General features: G+C 42.0%; 1 long non-coding RNA gene across 1 annotated transcript in view; it reads right to left on the bottom strand.

Moving 5' to 3' along the window:
- Window positions 1-550: 550 nt before the first annotated feature.
- Window positions 551-17,426, bottom strand: part of LOC149443992 (uncharacterized) — a 159,955-nt gene continuing 143,079 nt past the window's right edge. Inside the window, exons 2-3 of the long non-coding RNA XR_016306565.1 lie at window positions 3,258-3,395; window positions 551-745 (exon numbers count right to left, since the gene is read on the bottom strand). This is a non-coding gene — a long non-coding RNA (uncharacterized LOC149443992). The remainder of the gene's footprint in view (window positions 746-3,257; window positions 3,396-17,426) is intronic.

The raw sequence follows: 17,426 nt of genomic DNA on the forward strand, positions 1-17,426 counted from the left end.
AAATAACCCTACTCTTTAAAAAAACTGTTGTTAACAACTAAAAAGCTTGTTTAGGGAGATTAAAAAGTTTAACTACCAAATGATGCCCCTGTAATTTTGGTGGATGAAAGTTGGCCATTCCTCTGTGTTGCAATCCCAATAATCCAATCATAGTATCCATAATACCTAGGAGACAATAAGCTACTTAATGTGAACTATTTAGCTTTAGGCATTTAGAATTCAGGAACTAATCAAGCAATTCCAGGTGTAGCACAGAGAACCATTGCTTTTCATTTATAGCTAAAAATGTTAACTTACAGCATATTAAGAGGCCACATTCAAAGGTGAGTGGGGGGAGGGAGTGCTAAGATGCATCTACCCTGTGTGCATTTTGGAATGGACCATCAGCAATGGGGGTTAGTGGAAGGTCCATGTGGAGGTGGTGTCCAAGTCCACCTGTAGTGGGGGGCTTATAGTATTATGAACTTGTCCGAGGAGGCAGCCAGCTGTAAGAGCTTGCAGATACTCTTAATGCAGGTAAAGAAGAGAGACAGCAGTGCCACTCCAAGTGTAGACAGTTAAAATCATGCAGATTTAATGGTAAAATTGCACTCACATAGGTAGGTAACAGGTAGGCATGTCAAGTAATGGAGGTCCAATAGGAGCATCAGGTCCTTTGGCCATGCTCTGGGTGTTTTCCCGCCGTTCCAGTGGTGTCCAAGGCTCGGGGAGTAGCAGAGGGACGCAAGGAGGCTCATGCTCAGGCCTGATAAAGGAAGCATGTCAAGAACTTGCTGGAAAACCAACGCTTTTATTATACACAGATGGACATATGTGTACAAGGAGTGGCTGGTTTCTTCTCATTCATGTTACAAGGATAAAAGTTATGAATCGAGTTTTTGTTTTTTTTATCAAGATTGATGGGACAATGGCACTGGGATCCTACTGTCTTGATACCCCTAGGCCTGACAGCCTACCTTCCTTTTTTCCCATTATACATGTTTTCCCTCTCAGAAGTGTCCCTTTGCCAATGTGTAAATGCATGGGACCCTATGGACCAACTTAGAGGTACAAAGAAGTAATAATACCGCTGTAGGAAAGGAAATAGGGATTTAAAAAAAAATGGTCTACATTTTCCACAGCCGTCCTTCTGTGTGTCCAATAAAAGCACTGGAAAGCCAGTTTGGATAGGAAAGGGTGCTGTGTATTGAGCATGCTACTTTCCAGAGAGACATGGGGGTTGATTTAATAAAACTGGAGAGTGCAATAACTGGTGTAGCTGGGCATGGTAGCCAATCAACTTCTAACTTTAGCTTTTTCAATTAAACTTTGACAAACAACATGGAAGCTGATTGGTTTCTATGCAGAGTTGCACCAGATTTTGCACTCTCCAGTTTTAATAAATCAACCCCATTGTGTGGTAGCAGCTTTGACAATATAAAACTACTAAGCAGCAGTCATTTCCTTACTACTTCTGGCAAGTTGAGTCCCATTTAAAAAAAAAAAATTGTACTAAGCCTTAGGACCCAAGATAGTAAAGATAAAAAAACAGCAAATATTGATTAATGATTCATTACAGATACAATTTAGGAACATCAGCATAGACAATATACTCATAACAATAACTGACAATTTGAATCTCTCTGTGTCACTGGGATTTTAAAGCTCATTCAATCCAAAGAAATAAAACTTTTACCCAATAACCACTAGCCCTTTTTACTACGTTTGTGCATTATACTATAACAAATGCATAATTTTCTTATGCTCAAACAGAATTCTTCAACCTCCATAGCAAATCACCAGATGGCTTCTCCCTTGCAAAATGGCAACTTAATGTATCTTTAATTACATGAAACTGCAAAGAAATACGATGCTTCATTTTTGAATTAGGGGAAAAACAAAATATGAAAACTGAGACTGAAGCACAAGCAAAATAGACTGACAATAAGCAAATGACTGACAATAGGCAAACATTATCTGCATAGATTACAATTCCTCTTGCACGTTTTGTGTTAGTGATTTGTGGATGGCTAATGCTTGCAAACTAGGTGCTAGGTTTGCATCATTAATGAAATGGTATTATTATTTAAAATTAATTAGTTAATTAACTTAAAAATAAATGAACAAAAATCAATCAAATTGAAACTATTAATGAAATAGAAACTAACTGTATCAACGCAGATAGTTTAGTCAGTTTACTGATTAGTCAGCCATTTGTTGAATCATTTTTGAACCAACCAGTAAGAAAGATGGAAAAGTTTTTTTTGGCTCTAGAAACATAAAATTACTAAAATTGTATTTAAAAGCTTGTGCACATTTTCAGAGTACATTCCAGAATTTCAATACTTTTAGCCTGTACGGTAAATACTTTCTTCTGCCCGTTCTCAGGCAGACATGGTTTATATGAAAAAAAAAAGTTTGTAGTCAGCTTCAAAATTGTGGCTGATTTACTTAGAGTAGTGATTAAGGTGAACTCATGCTCATTTCAATCCTTTAATCATGTATAAGCAAAAAAGCTGCTTTTTATTTCCCACGCATATGACTGGGTATTTAAAGTGAAAAAGCTTCAACTTACTGTATTTACTTTAAGAGACCATTCAGTGTGGTAGGTTATTCCCTTTGTCTTCAGTAATTCAACCCAATCTTAAAGCCTAACTCCTCAATGGCTAAGCTGGCCCAAACAAACAAATTACTGCACTAATGTTCTTGCTGGATGCACTGTATTAACTGTGTGTAGCCTGAGATACATACGGTATACAGCTCTGTGTTCTGGCAGTGGAACTGGAACCTCCTGTCCCGCTCCTGGAATAAAATAAAGTTGGGATGAGCTCTGCTCAACCATTCACAAGAAGCTTTGTATTCTATGGGGCGTTGCCACAATCTTCACCTCATCCAATCAAAGAAGCTCTGTATTAATTCACAAAAATACAAAGCTTCCTGTGAATGGCTAAGAAGAGCTCTATTTTGTTCTGGGAGGGGACATGAAGTTCCCATCAAGCTGCCAGGACACAGCGCTGTATACTTTCTGTAGCTGAGGCTACATACAGTTCATACAGTGTGTCCAATAAGCGCACCTGCCAGTGCAATAACTAGTTTGTCTGGGTCAGCTTAGCTAAATGAACTATTTAACGGGACATTAAATGAGAAGATGGGCTTTAAATTCTATTAAAGTGAGACTCCATTCAGGACAAAAATGACTATATGATACACCCCTTCCACACAACAGAGGTTAATTGCTCATTTTATCTAAATGTTTAGGAATAAGCAGGAATACTTACCTTATAGGTTGTATGCTTCCATTCTTCTTTGCTGATCGTCTGGTTGCAGACCCTTTGATGTCATCGTATAGCAGTCTTGCATTATATGTGAAGAGGTGAATGGCCTGTCTACATACCAGAAGTGGAGGAGAGCATTGACTGCCGAAAGAATGAAAAATAATGTTAGTATATATGTTAACATCTGGAGAGGCCTTTCCTCAGGCCTCTCCTGTTTTCAATACACTGATATAGCAAAACTTTCCGGTGGAGTTTGCATTTTCATTGACTTCCAAATATTTGCTCATTGTTTCCCCTTACCCCTCCCCCCCCCCTTTTTTTTTCTTACCTGTCTTCCCTCCCATGATACTTAAATACTCAGATTATGCTTATGTTTCTACCAGTATATTGCTCTGAAATATTTCTAAAAATGCCCTCTATGTCTCATATTTGTGGGTCAATGTATATCTTTCCCGAAAGTGTGTTTATTTCTGCTTATTCTATAATAAAACCCTTTGTAAAAGAAAAATAATATAAGTATTCTTATTAAGACTATGGTGAGCTATTCTTACCTTCTGAACAAATACAGTATAGTAAATCCACATACACTGTACCTAATAGCCAGACTCTCAGGTATGGTAGCGCTATAATAAAGTAAAATAAATAAATAATAATAATAATTATTATTATTATAAATACACAATAATATTAATAACAATAATAATAATAATAATAATAAATAATATAATAATAATAAATAAATATATCCAGTGTCCACTCATGATTTAAATCAATATTTTCCACCATTATTTTTTCAGCAAAAAAGACATAATTCTTCATATATTTTATCCTTTTCCACATTTTGGCACGTGACTCAGTGAGACCTACTTCCCACAGGACACAAGCTCGCCAAACTATGATAGGCCAATTGCACTTTTGTTCTTTGCACCACTTCACAATCACTAGCTTCGCTCCTCCTCCTAATGGATGTGCTCAATAGCAGAGGAAAAAAACACAACAGTGTTATATTGCTAAAAGAGCTTTTATTTAATCATTCTCCACTAAAATATTACTCACAAGCATAGATATTATATCCCCTTAACATACAGTCCACAATAACATTCCCTCCATCAAGGCCGCTCAATGTGGGGACACAAACTAGTGTAAGACAATATCATCGGTGTCTCAAACAAGCTGTTCCTCTCACACCTCCAGTTCATCACGTCCGGTGCGGTGTATTGCGTTTCTTCTGGTTGCTGCACAGCCACAACTGATGCGTTTCATTTTTTACCACTTCATTCAAGGAATTCAGAAGTGCAGCAATATGCCACACCGAAAGTGACAAACTGGAGTTGACGGAAGAACAGCTTTGGTAAGAAAGGCAACGTAATATCTATGCGTGTGAGTAATATTTTTGTGGAAAATGATGAAAAATATTTATTTTTAGCAATAGCATACTATTATGGATTTTTTCCCTGCTATTGAGCACTTCCATTAGAAAAAAGGAGCAAAGAACCCAGCTGGTGATTGTGAAGTGGTGCATAGAAAAAAGGCACAACTGACCTATCATTAATGTCCTGCGGGAAGTGGGTCTCACTGAGTCACGTGGTGAAATGTGGAAGAGAATACAGTATATGAAGAATTATGTCATTTTTACTGAAATATTAATTGTGGACAATATTGATGTAAATCATGTGTGGACACTGGGGGGTTTATTTACTAAAGCTGGAGAGTGCAAAATCAGACTCACTTCTGCATAGAAACCAATCAGCTTCCAGGTTTCATTGCCAAAGCTTCATTGAACAAGCTGAGGTTAGAAGCTGATTGGTTTCTATGCAGAAGGGAGTCTGATTTTGGACTCTCCAGCTTTAGTAAATAAACCCCTGGGTGTATACATTTATATTTTTTTTTGTATATTGATTATAGTGCTACCGTACATGAAATTGTGGCTGTTAGGTACAGTGTATGTGGATTTACTTATATATTTAAGGTGGCAGCAATAACATGTAGTTTTTTTTTGGTTTTGAATATTTTTCCAGGGTGTGGGGGTTAAAATTGTTGAGTATTTGCACGCAACAATATATTTTGGTTTAAGATAGTATAGTAAATATTTCAATTATTATTATTAGTTTATAAATATCTCTTTTGTACATTTGTAGGGGCCAAGCTGAGCTCCACCTCCAGTTCATCACGTCCGGTGCGGTGTATTGCGTCTCTTCTGGTTGCTGCACAGCCACAACTGATGCGTTTAATTTTTTACCACTTCATTCAAGGAATTCAAAAGTGCAGCAATATGCCACACCGAAAGTGACAAACTGGAGTTGATGGAAGAACAGCTTTGGTAAGAAAGGCAACGTAATATCTATGCGTGTGAGTAATATTTTTGTGGAAAATGATGAAAAATATTTATTTTTAGCAATAGCATACTATTATGGATTTTTTCCCTGCTATTGAGCACTTCCATTAAAAAAAAGAAGCAAATAACCCAGCTGGTGATTGTGAAGTGGTGCATAGAAAAAAAGTACAACTGACCTATCATTAATGTCCTGCGGGAAGTGGGTCTCACTGAGTCATGTGGTGAAATGTGGAAGAGAATATAGTATATGAAGAATTATGTCATTTTTACTGAAATATTAATTGTGGACAATATTGATGTAAATCATGTGTGGACACTGGGTGTATACATTTATATATTTTTTTGTATATTGATTATAGTGCTACCGTACATGAAAGTGTGGCTGTTAGGTACAGTGTATGTGGATTTACTTATATATTTAAGGTGGCAGCAATAACATGTAGTTTTTTTTTGGTTTTGAATATTTTTCCAGGGTGTGGGGGTTAAAATTGTTGAGTATTTGCATGCAACAATATATTTTGGTTTAAGATAGTATAGTAAATATTTCAATTATTATTATTAGTTAATAAATATCTATTTTGTACATTTGTAGGGGCCAAGCTGAGCTTTTTGATTTAGTGCAACTTTAACTATATTTTCTTTATAATCCTAGCAAGCAGAAGTTATAAACAAATATTTGTATGACTGTAGCCTGTCATTATCGAATGTGAAAATTGGGTAGAATGTATGATAATAAAAGCTCTGCATTGTATTAAACATTACCTTTTTGCATGTTGCAGTAAATAATTCCGTGAATACATATTGCTACCAAGACAACACAACATCCTTGGACAGTGACTGCAGTGGATTGTCGTGGAGATGTTCACAATGAAAGTATTCCTGAGTGTATTACTTAAGGAATAACTGTACTTTGATATACAAATAAATAAATATGGTCCAGGCAGATGTAGACTGCCTTTCAAGCATGAAATTACTACATGGTATTCCCCGGAATAACTCTGTAAGTTTTACTGCATGACCTATGCTTAGTGTTTAGATCCTCCTGTTGTGGATATGAAAAGTACCAGGCTGAGGTTATTCTAAGGAATACTAGATTATAATTACATGCTTGAAAAGGGAACCCAGTCTGCATATTCTTTTTTTTTTTTAATTTAAGTACAGCTATACCTAAAACACAAATACAATTACAGCTCAATACAGTTGAAATACATACTGTATGAATAAACTGTTTTATCTTTCTAAACTATTTGTAATACTGTTCAGTAAATCCTGTGATCAAACAACACTAACAATGGCACCTAATCAATTTACTAGCAAAGAGAAGGTGCATATAGGTGGGGAATTACACTGAACAATACAAAAATCCCCCCAGACTCAATTCATTTAGTCAGCATAAAATACATAAAACTGTTTTTAGCATTTATACAAAAAATAGAGGTTTTCATTGCATACATTTGAAAACATTTTTGAGGCCACACTGCCATGCCAAGGCTCGTCTACACTTTTGAAAAAGTGTCTTGTAATTGGTCGAGCATGCCATAGTATCAGAAAGGACATGTGATTTGCCCCAAAATTATTCTTCAGCAGGACAATGACCCCAAACATACAGTCAAGGTCATTAAGAACTATTTTCAGCGTAAAGAAGAACAAGGAGTTCTGGAAGTGATGGTTTGGCCCCCATGGAGCCCTTATCTCAACATCATATAGTCTGTCTGGGATTACATGAAAAGATAGAAGTATTTGAGGCAGCCTACATCCACAGAATATCTGTGGTTAGTTCTCCAAGATGTTTGGAACAACCTACCTGCCGAGTTCCTTCAAAAACTGTGTGCAAGTGTACCTAGAATAATACCACCTACCTAAGCATTGCTGCTGACCAAGGACATCCCTTCATGGAAACAGTACCTCGTGGTAGCAGTGGCCTCTTTCAGTAGGACAATGCACCCTGCCACACTACAAAAGTGGTTCAAGAATGGCTTTGAGAAACACAAGTTTGAGGTAGTGACATGGCCTCCAAATTCTCCATCAAGCATTTGTGGGATGTGCTGGAAAAACAAGTTCAATCCACGGAGGTCCTATCGGCTTAAAGGATCTGCTACCAATGGCTTAGTGTCAGATACCACAGCATACCTTAGAGATTTAGTAATAGCCATGCCATAATGAGTCAGGGCTGTTTTGGCAGCAAAAAGGGGACCTACTCAATCATAATGTTATGGCTGATCGGTATATACAGGGGTTGGAAAAAATTTTGGAAACAACAGGTAACAGATCAAAATTGTTACTTAATACTGTATAGTGTTGGATCGCCTTTACAATCCAATATGGCCTGAATTCTCCCTGAAATTGGCAAATATAACTCTTGGATAATGGATAATGATACCACTCTTCATTCAGAAATTGTTCCAGTTCTCACAGAGATTCTCCAAAATTGACCATGGTGGCTCTATGATATTGAGGTCCAGTGAATGCAGCACCCAGGGAAGGCAAAAGGCTTCATCTGCATGCTCGTCAAACCATGATTTGAGAACACCAGCTGCGTGAATCAGAGCATTGTCTTGGTCTTCAGGAAAATGTCTGCACCATGGGGTGTACATGATCAGCCATAATTTGTACACAGTTGCTGGCATTGATTATTGGGCCTGCAGAATACCAAGATATAGCTGCCAAAAGCATGATTGTGCTGTCACCATGCTTTACAGTTGGCCCAAGACAGTCCTGGTAGTAAGCTTGGGATGGTGTTTGCCACACATAAACACATCCGGTGGTTGGGAACAGTGCAAAGCTTGATTCCTCAGACCATATTACAGTCTTTCGTTGATCAATAGTCCACCATTTATTGGAGTTGCACCACTCTCTCCTCTTCTGAGCATTAATATCAGTCACTAGTGGTGTGACATTTCCAGCTCGCCTGTGAAGGTTCTGCTTATGGAGCTCCCTCTGCACAGTTTTTGTGAACATGGACTTTGGAAGACTGAGATTGTGCTAGCAGTCACTTTTGCAGCAGTTCTTTGCGCAATATCCTTTAGTCTCTTTTGGTCAGTTTACCATGTTGACGGCGCTTATGCTTATCAGACAACGTTTTCCAAGAAACTGTATATGTCATCATAACCTTTGATACTGCACCTCACAACATGGCAAATAAATTGGAAACTTCAGTCACAGAGGCACCAGCTAGGCGGGCTCCAACAATTTGCCCTCTTTGAGACTTAGTAAGCTCTGACATGTCTCTGTATTACTAGCAGCACATGCAGAGATTGCTGAAAGTGAGGCTTCGAGCCTGTTAGCTAGGTGTCATCACTAGTGATGGGCACAACACCTCCCTGTTCAGTTCGCGGTCAAACATTTGAACCTGCCGAAAGTTCAACCACTAACTTCGAACAGGGAAAATTTACAGAGTGGTATCTTACCGCATCTGAGTATGTGGTAAGATACCGCTCAGCTACTAAAATACTGCATGAGTTATATTATTAAGTCATGTGGGTTTTCCCACTGTCAAAATGTCAAAAGAATTGCCAGAATTCCCAGACAATTAAATTATTTAAGAAAAAAACCAAAGATGTGGGGTCTCCCCTCCCATCCATACCCGGCCCTTCAGGTCTGGTATAGATTTTGAGGGGAACCCCCATGCCAAAGTTTTTTCAAAAATGGTGTGGCGGGGCGCATGCGCGGCTGGGAACGTTGATGGCCGCATTCTTGTGAGCTCCGTTCCTCTCCCCGTCCTAAAAGACTCACCCACGGCGCACCATAACTGTTCCTGGGTGAGTCACAGTAGCAGGGCACCCAGCGCACCAGACCGCAGTGTTATAATGGGGAAGACTGGGCGCTGGAAGCCCGTTCCATCACCGCTGCATCGGTTTCTTCATAGGCCGCAATCCTCGGCCTCAATTTCGGCAGGGATCCCACAGACGAGCTCCAATGGGCCTTCAGTGGCGGCCGGAGGTACTACAACAGCTGCTTCCAGCCTCCTCCACAATGTCTCCACAATGCAGCCAACCTCCTCACTCCCACAGACGAGCTCCAACGGGCCCCCAGTGGTGGCCGGAGGTACTACATCAGCTGCAATGCTGCCAACCTCCTCACTCCCTCAGCAACATCATATAGAGGAATCTGAACTCTGGATCCCTATAGAGGGGACAGCAGAACATGCTTTGATGAGCCCTTCTCCATTCGTTCTCGCCAATCCCCGTGTGTCACCTACACTCACGATCTCTATGCTAGAAGACAAATTGCAGGTATTTTTGCGCAATATTACCGCCACTATTTCCGCTGAAGTGGGCAAGTTGGCCTTGGATCTTCGTGGGGAAATAGCGCAGATTGGGGAGCGTGCAGATCAGTTGGAGAATAAATTTGATGAATTGGTGCAATACGTTCATGTCTTGGAAGAAGACAATGCGTATCTGAAACACACCATGTCCCAAATTCAGCTCCAACAAGAAGATTTAGAAAACAGGGAACGCCGGCAAAATGTCCGTATTCGAGGTATATCTGAATCCATTGCCGATTCCCAACTTCGCCGACACCTCCTGTCCTTCTTCACCGCAACCACCCCCTTGGTCCCAGAAGCGGAGTGGCGCATGGACAGGGCCCACCGTTCTTTGGGTCCAAGACCGGCTGATGGCACCAGACCACGTGATGTCATCGTCCGCTTCCATTTTTTTTTTAGAGCAAAGGGAGCCTTGTTGGCCTCTGTACGCAACGTGCCCTCCTTGGAATTTAAGGGGGGCCGGCTTCAGCTCTTTTGTGATCTCTCTCCGATTACCCTGGCTAAACTGCGAGCGCTGAAGCCACTCACCACGCATCTTCAACACCATCGTATCCCTTACCGCTGGGATTTTCCCTTCAAGCTGGTCATCTCCAAAGATAACTCTCAAGTTATTCTACGTGATCTTTTTGAGGCGAACTCCTTCCTGAAGCAACTGGGACTACCTCCATTGCCGGAAGACAATTCCTCATTACCATCTACTCCGTCTCCTCCTTCCGCTACCCCAGAAAGATCTGGACTCCAGTTCGTAGGGGCCGGAGGCGTCCTTCACGTACTCCACAATGCCCTCGTCCCCTTCGTTCCAGCAATAATTCTGCTTGATGTTTCTTTGAGGTGTTCTTCTGCGGGCACTTTGAGGTTGTATCCCTACCTCCTTCCCTCTCCCCCTCTCCTCTCCACCCCACGTCCTTTTCTTCCCTCCCTTCCTCCCCCCTTCCCTTTCCCCCCTCTCCCTTCCTCCCTGGGTGCCTTCTTAAGCTGTATGTTTTTGGCCGGGTTTGCCGATTGATATGTTCCGGTTGTCATGTTGCCCCCGATCCCGTCCAGACATTTGCCTGGACGACTTGGGTGCCGTTGTCTTTCCCAAGTTCACATCCATACGGATATCTCTGTTCCTTATTGTTATTTTTTTTGGTTTATCTATTTATGTTATCAGTTTTCTGTTTTATCTCATCGATGGTATTTCATTTATTTTTTCTGCTGGTATATTTGCTACACTCATTGTCATTTTGTGATAGCTTTACGACTTTTATTATATAATGTTAAAGGCCTTAATTCTGTCCAGAAATGGTGGATGGCTTTGAAGGAATTCCGATCCTCAGGAGCAGATATTATTTTTGTCCAGGAGACCCATTTTAAATCGACAGGCTCTTTTCGTTTTGCCACTAGGTATTTTTCCCAATCTTATTCAGCCTTTGACCCATCTGGCAAGGCTGGGGTGGTGATCCTGATTCGGACGCACTGCTCCCTTCGGGTTGTTTCCTCCAAGGCCGATCAACATGGTCGCTTCATTATCTTAGATTGTATGCTCGGTGACACTGCCCTTATTTTAATGAATCTCTATGCCCCGAATTCAGGTCAGTTACAGTTCCTCACACAAATGCTCGCTAAATTAGGGTCCTTCTCCACTCCTCATATGATTATTGGGGGTGATTTTAATTTAATCTTTTCACCTCACAAAGATAGGAAGGTTCTCTTTGAGTTCACTCCTTCGAAGCGGCAATGCTCCTCCTCAAAATCCTTCCGCAAATTGATCAGGGAGCATCGCCTCTTCGACGCCTGGCGGATCCGACACCCTACCCACAAACAATTTACTTTTTACTCTACACCTCATCGAAGTTACTCCCGCCTAGATCACCTTTTCATTACAGCTCCTCTTCTCCCTCTCCTAGTCTCTTCTGACATTAATCCCATCACCTGGTCTGACCATGCTTCTTTGACCCTAAACATGTTATTCCCTAATGTTATTCCAAAAACAGGCCATTGGCGCCTTAATGAGACCTTTTTATCCACGGAACATCTCCGTACAGAGCTCTCTCAAGGACTTGATATGTACTTTCAACTTAATGCAGGCTGTGTAACATCTACCTCAACCGTATGGGAAGCCCATAAGGCGGTATTTTGTGGCCTTTGTATCTCTATGGGCTCTCGTCTGAAGAGGTCCTCGGAGTTTGCCAGGATTGCTCTAGTCCGCCAGTTAACTCTGGCTGAACGTTAACTGCTTGCAAAACCGTCTATTTCCGGGCTGCATAGAGTAAATTCTCTTCGTGACCAAATTAAGGCCCCTAATGCATGTAGGTCCACGAGATCTTTCCTTTGGGTCAGGCAGAAATTCTATGAATTCTCTAACAAACCTCACCGTATGCTCGTTAATAGACTTAAAGCCCAATCCCCCTCTACGGTGCCAGATCACCTTGTCCAGCCGAATGGAAGCCCTACTTATGATCCTCGTGATGGTTTCTCTTTTTGGCTCATATTATGAATCCCTCTATAACTGTTTATTTATTTATTTATCGAGTTTATATAGCGCCAAAGGGTTTGCTCAGCGCTGTACAATAGAGGGGGGACAATACATGAAACAGAACAGTAACATCAAACAGCACACGAGGGGTTAGAGGGCCCTACTCTTTCGAGCGTACAATCTAGGAGGGAGGGGGTAGAGGCACAGGAGGAAACGGCTGTGGGGGATGGAGTGGTAGGAGGAGGGAAGGGCAGCGGCTGTTAGGTGAGGGTGGGGTAGGCTTCCCTGAAGACCCCAGACCAACACCCTCCTCTTACAGAGATCTCTTTTGATAGGTTTTTTGACCCTCTATTATTGCCTAAGCTTTCGTCTTCTGATATTGCGGCTCTTAACGCTGACATCTCGCCCGAAGAATTGTTTAATACAGTCAAACACCTTCCCTCGCGCAAAACCCCAGGACCAGACGGTCTTCCCTACTCTTATTATAAGACTTTTATTGGTACCCTGGCTCCCACCTTCTCTCTTTTTATCACAACCTTTTTAAAGGTATTACTCCACAAGCGGATTTCTCCCGTGCATACATCTCTGTAATTCCCAAACCTGACAAGGATCATTCTGTCCTGGATAACTACCGTCCTATTGCTCTGCTGAATTCTGATTACAAGATTTTTACTAAGATCCTAGCCAATCGGCTGTCTAGACTCATCTCCAAACTCATACACAGAGACCAAGTAGGCTTTGTCTCAGCTAGACATGCAGCGGACAACACCAGGAGATCTATTGATCTGGTTGACTTGGTTAACCGGTCTTGCATTCCTGCCATTCTATTGAGCCTGGATGCCCAAAAAGCATTAGATCGTCTCAGCTGGCCTTATATGTTTATGGTTTTGGAGAAGTTTGGCTTCCGTAGAACTTTTGTGGCAGCTTTGAAAGCTCTCTATTTTCATCCTTCCTCGCAGGTCAGAATGGCCTTGTCAGGGCTCCCGGGTGTGACCAGAGGTATGTGACTGACGCAGGGAAACGCAGACTTCAGATATGTTATAAACAATATAATTTATTAACACTAACAATACAAACATAAACGCAGTGCAATACTAAAACATAACACAGTGCAAACAAACCAAACCAACCACCCACAGATAACAGTACATACAATGCAAGCGTCGTCAGGCAGGCCGGGTCAATATCAATCGGGCAGGTAGGTACAGGGGGAGCAAGCGGAGAATGGTCGGGGTCACAGGCCAGGTTCAGCAGGTAGCGGGCAGCGTGGTACAGAGGGTCAGGCAGAGGGATGGTCAGGGTCACAAGCCAGGGATCAGAACAGGAGAAGTCAGCAGAGGTCAGAATCAAGCAGGGTCAGCAACAAGACAGGAACAGGAACAGGAACGCAGGTTTACAAGATACAGGGCCCAGGAAAAACACACACCAAGGCAGAGTCTGCAGGTCTCGCCATCCCTTAAATACACCAGTATAATTAGTTCCAGGTGTTTGACTGGCTGCAAGGTTGAGTCTCTGATTGCTGGGAGCAGCCGCTGGCCAGCCCTGGTACTGCAGCTCATAAGGCAGGTGAGTCCCACTATTGCTGGCCAGTCCATTCCTGACAGGCCTCCTTTCTCTCGTCCCCTTTCCAGATGTCGCATGGTACGCGTCAGGGTTGTTCTCTCTCTCCTCTGTTGTTTATTCTCTGTTTGGAACCACTGGCTATTGCAAACCGGTCCCATCCTGATATTCAAGGCATAACGTCTCATGGTCGTGAATACAAATTGTCTCTCTTTGCGGATGATATTCTCCTTACACTCTCGAACCCTCAAATCTCCCTCCCAACACTGCATAAACTTTTACAACAGTTTGGGGCCCTCTTGGGTTACAAGGTTAACACTTCCAAGACTGAAGCACTCCCACTCCATATCTCACCAGGTGTCCTCTCGTCCCTGCAAGAATCTTTTCCGTATCGATGGTGCACCCGCTCTCTAAAATATTTGGGTACTAACCTTACTTCCTCTTATAGTTCAATATATGACGCCAACTCCCCCCCCCATTCATAGCTATTTCCCGTTCCCTGAAATCTTGGGATACTCTACCCTTATCATTCTTGGGACGTATCAATGTCATAAAGATGACTGTTTTACCCAAACATTTGTATTTATTTGTGACCCTCCCTGTCCCTGTCCCTATGTCAAAGCTACACTCCCTGCAGAAATCTTTTCTACATTTCATCTGGCATAATTAGCGACATAGAATTGCACGTAGTGTACTGCTTTCTTTGCGTTCTAGAGGAGGCCTGGGTGCACCGGATATTGTGACCTATTATTACGCTACTCATCTCCACTTCCTTACATCTTGGTCCACTCTATCCCCTTCTAATCTGTGGACCAAGATAGAATCCTTGCAATTGACCCCGACTCACCCTTGTTCTCTCCTATGGTCCTCTTCGAAGGTGGACCTTTCCCCTATTAGTTGTCTGTTCCTTGGCCCCATGCAATTCTCCATGAGTATATGGCAGAAATATAACACCAGGTTTGCACTAGATTCCGATTGCTCCCCACTGATTAATATCCTTTTTAACGCCAACCTTCCAGATAGTCTGGCGGTGCCCCGAATGGCCCCTTGGGTCAAGGGCAGACTTTTCCAACTTCGTCACCTAGTGCATCCTGTTACTCAAAAGCTGCAACCATTCTCACATTTCCAGAATAAAGATCTGCCCTCTCTCCATTTTTATATATATCTCCAGATACGTCACTTCTTCTCCACTATATCCCCCACGCTGACTCTTGGGAGTCCTACTCCCTTTGAGCATCTCTGTGTACAAGGTCCACATCAAAAGGGCATAGTTTCTAATATATATAAAATTCTTATGGATGCTGCTCCCCTCGCTAATGACACTCATCACTATATGCGTAAGTGGTCTCAGCTTTTGCAATGTGACATTGACCTTACACAATGGAACAAAATCTGGGACAACACGTCTAAATCTTCTGTTTGTGTGGTTTATAAAGAAAACACATATTAAATTTTGATGCTATGGTACAAAACTCCCAAAGTTGTCCATGCCTTTAATCCGAGTGCTTCTTCTGCTTGCTGGCGTTGTGGGAGGAAAATTGGCTCCCTCTTCCATATTTTTTGGACTTGTGGTTCCATTGTCCCTTTTTATAAAGAGGTTTCATCTTTTTCACAATTGTTATTGCAGACCTCTCTCCCTTTTGAGCCTCTGCACTGAGCCTGCCTTTTCCGGGTCTTCCCAGAATGGCCTGGAAACTCTCCACACATATTCTGACTGCGGCCAGAAGAAGCATTCCTATGTGTTGGCTATCTTCTATACCTCCTTCGATGTCAATGTTGTTTAAAACTATTGCTGATGTGCAACAGATGGAGTACCTGACTGCTATACACGCCTGTCCGATTCCTGTGTTCGAGGCAGTGTGGCACCCATGGGACAATTTCTCCTCCTCCCGCCTTTCTACAGATGTTTAGTGTTGACAGCCTCCTCAGTGTAACTATATGTCATTATTATGTTTGTAACCATGCAGATCTCACCATCAATGTGCTCCTTCTTTCTCCTGTGATTTTTTTTTTGTATGTATATATATCTGTGTGGAAAATCAATAAAAATTGTTAAAATGAAAAAATGGTGTGGCCCCCCCCAAATCCATTCCAGACCAGGAAAGGTGGGGGGGGCGAGCGATCGTTCCTCCTCCTGAACCATACCAGGCCACATGCCCTCAACATGCGGGGGTGCTTTGGGGCAGGGGGGAACTCTATGTTGATAGGGACAAGGGCCTCTTCCCCACAACTCTGGCCAGTGGCTGTGGGGGTCTGCGGGTGGGGGGCTTATCAGAATTTGGAAGCCTCCTTTAACAAGCCCCCCCCCCCATGTGAATGAGTATGAGGTACATGGTACCACTACCTATTCACAGAAAAAAAAGTCTAGCAAAAAATGACAGGAGGCAGTCTTTGACAAGTCCTTTATTAAAAACAAAAATTTAAAAAATGTCCCCCGAAGTAGATTCAACGTCAATCACGATGCCCGCCGCCACCGCCGACCCAAAAAAAGAAAAAAAAAAGAAAAACCATTCAGCTCCCATCACTGGCTCCCGCTGTTTGGCAACGTACGTTTGACTCGAACATGAAGCACATCACTACACATCACACAGTAGAAGCAAAAGAATGTTACATCACTTCCACTTTCAACGCCAAACATGTCATCACTTTCACAAATGTAAATTGTGTAGTGTTTCCATAATTTTGTCCAACCCCTATATATATATACAGTTGCAAGAAAAAGTATGTGAACCCCTTGGGATTACGTGGAGTTTTGCATGAATTGGGCATAAAATGTGCTCTGAACGTCATCTAAGTCACAACAATAGAAGAACACAGTCTGCTGAACATAATACTACACAAACATTAGATGTTGCCATGGTTTAATTGCACATAACATGTAAACATTCACAGTGCAGGGAGGAAAAAGTATGTGAGGCCCTAGCTTAATGACTTCTCCCAGAGCTAATTGGAGCCAGGAGTGAGTCAACCTTGACTCCAATCAGTGTGATGAAATTGGATGTGTTGCTGACAGCTGTCCTGCCCTTAAAAAACACACACCTGTTTTGCGTTTACTGGTTTCAAGAAGCACTGTCTGTTGTGAATCATGCCTCGCAGAAAAGAGCTCTCAGAAGACCTACGATCAAGAATTGTTGACTTGCATGAAGCTGGAAAGGGTTACAAAAGTATCTTCAAAAGCCTTGATGTTCATGTGTCCACGGTAAGACAAACTGTCTACAAATGGAGAAAGTTTAGCACTGTTGCTACTCTCCCTAGGCATGGTCGTCCTGTAAAAATGACTGCAAGAGCACAGCGCAGAATGCTGCATGAGGTAAAGAAGAATCCCAGAGTGTCAGCTAAAGATCTACAGAAATCTCTGGCACATGCTAACATTTTTGCTGACACATCTACAATAAGGAAAACATTAAACAAGAATGGAGTACATGGGAGGACACCACGGAGGAAGCCATTGCTGTCCAAAAAGAATATTGAAGTTTGCAAAAGAGCACCTGGATGTTCCACAGCACTACTGGCAAAATATATGAAACAGATGAAACCAAGATTGAGTTGTTTGGG

This window comes from Staurois parvus, unplaced genomic scaffold (assembly GCF_062004578.1).
Source record: "Staurois parvus isolate SC_StPar_1 unplaced genomic scaffold, SC_StPar_1.0 ptg000818l, whole genome shotgun sequence".
NCBI lineage: Eukaryota > Metazoa > Chordata > Amphibia > Anura > Ranidae > Staurois > Staurois parvus.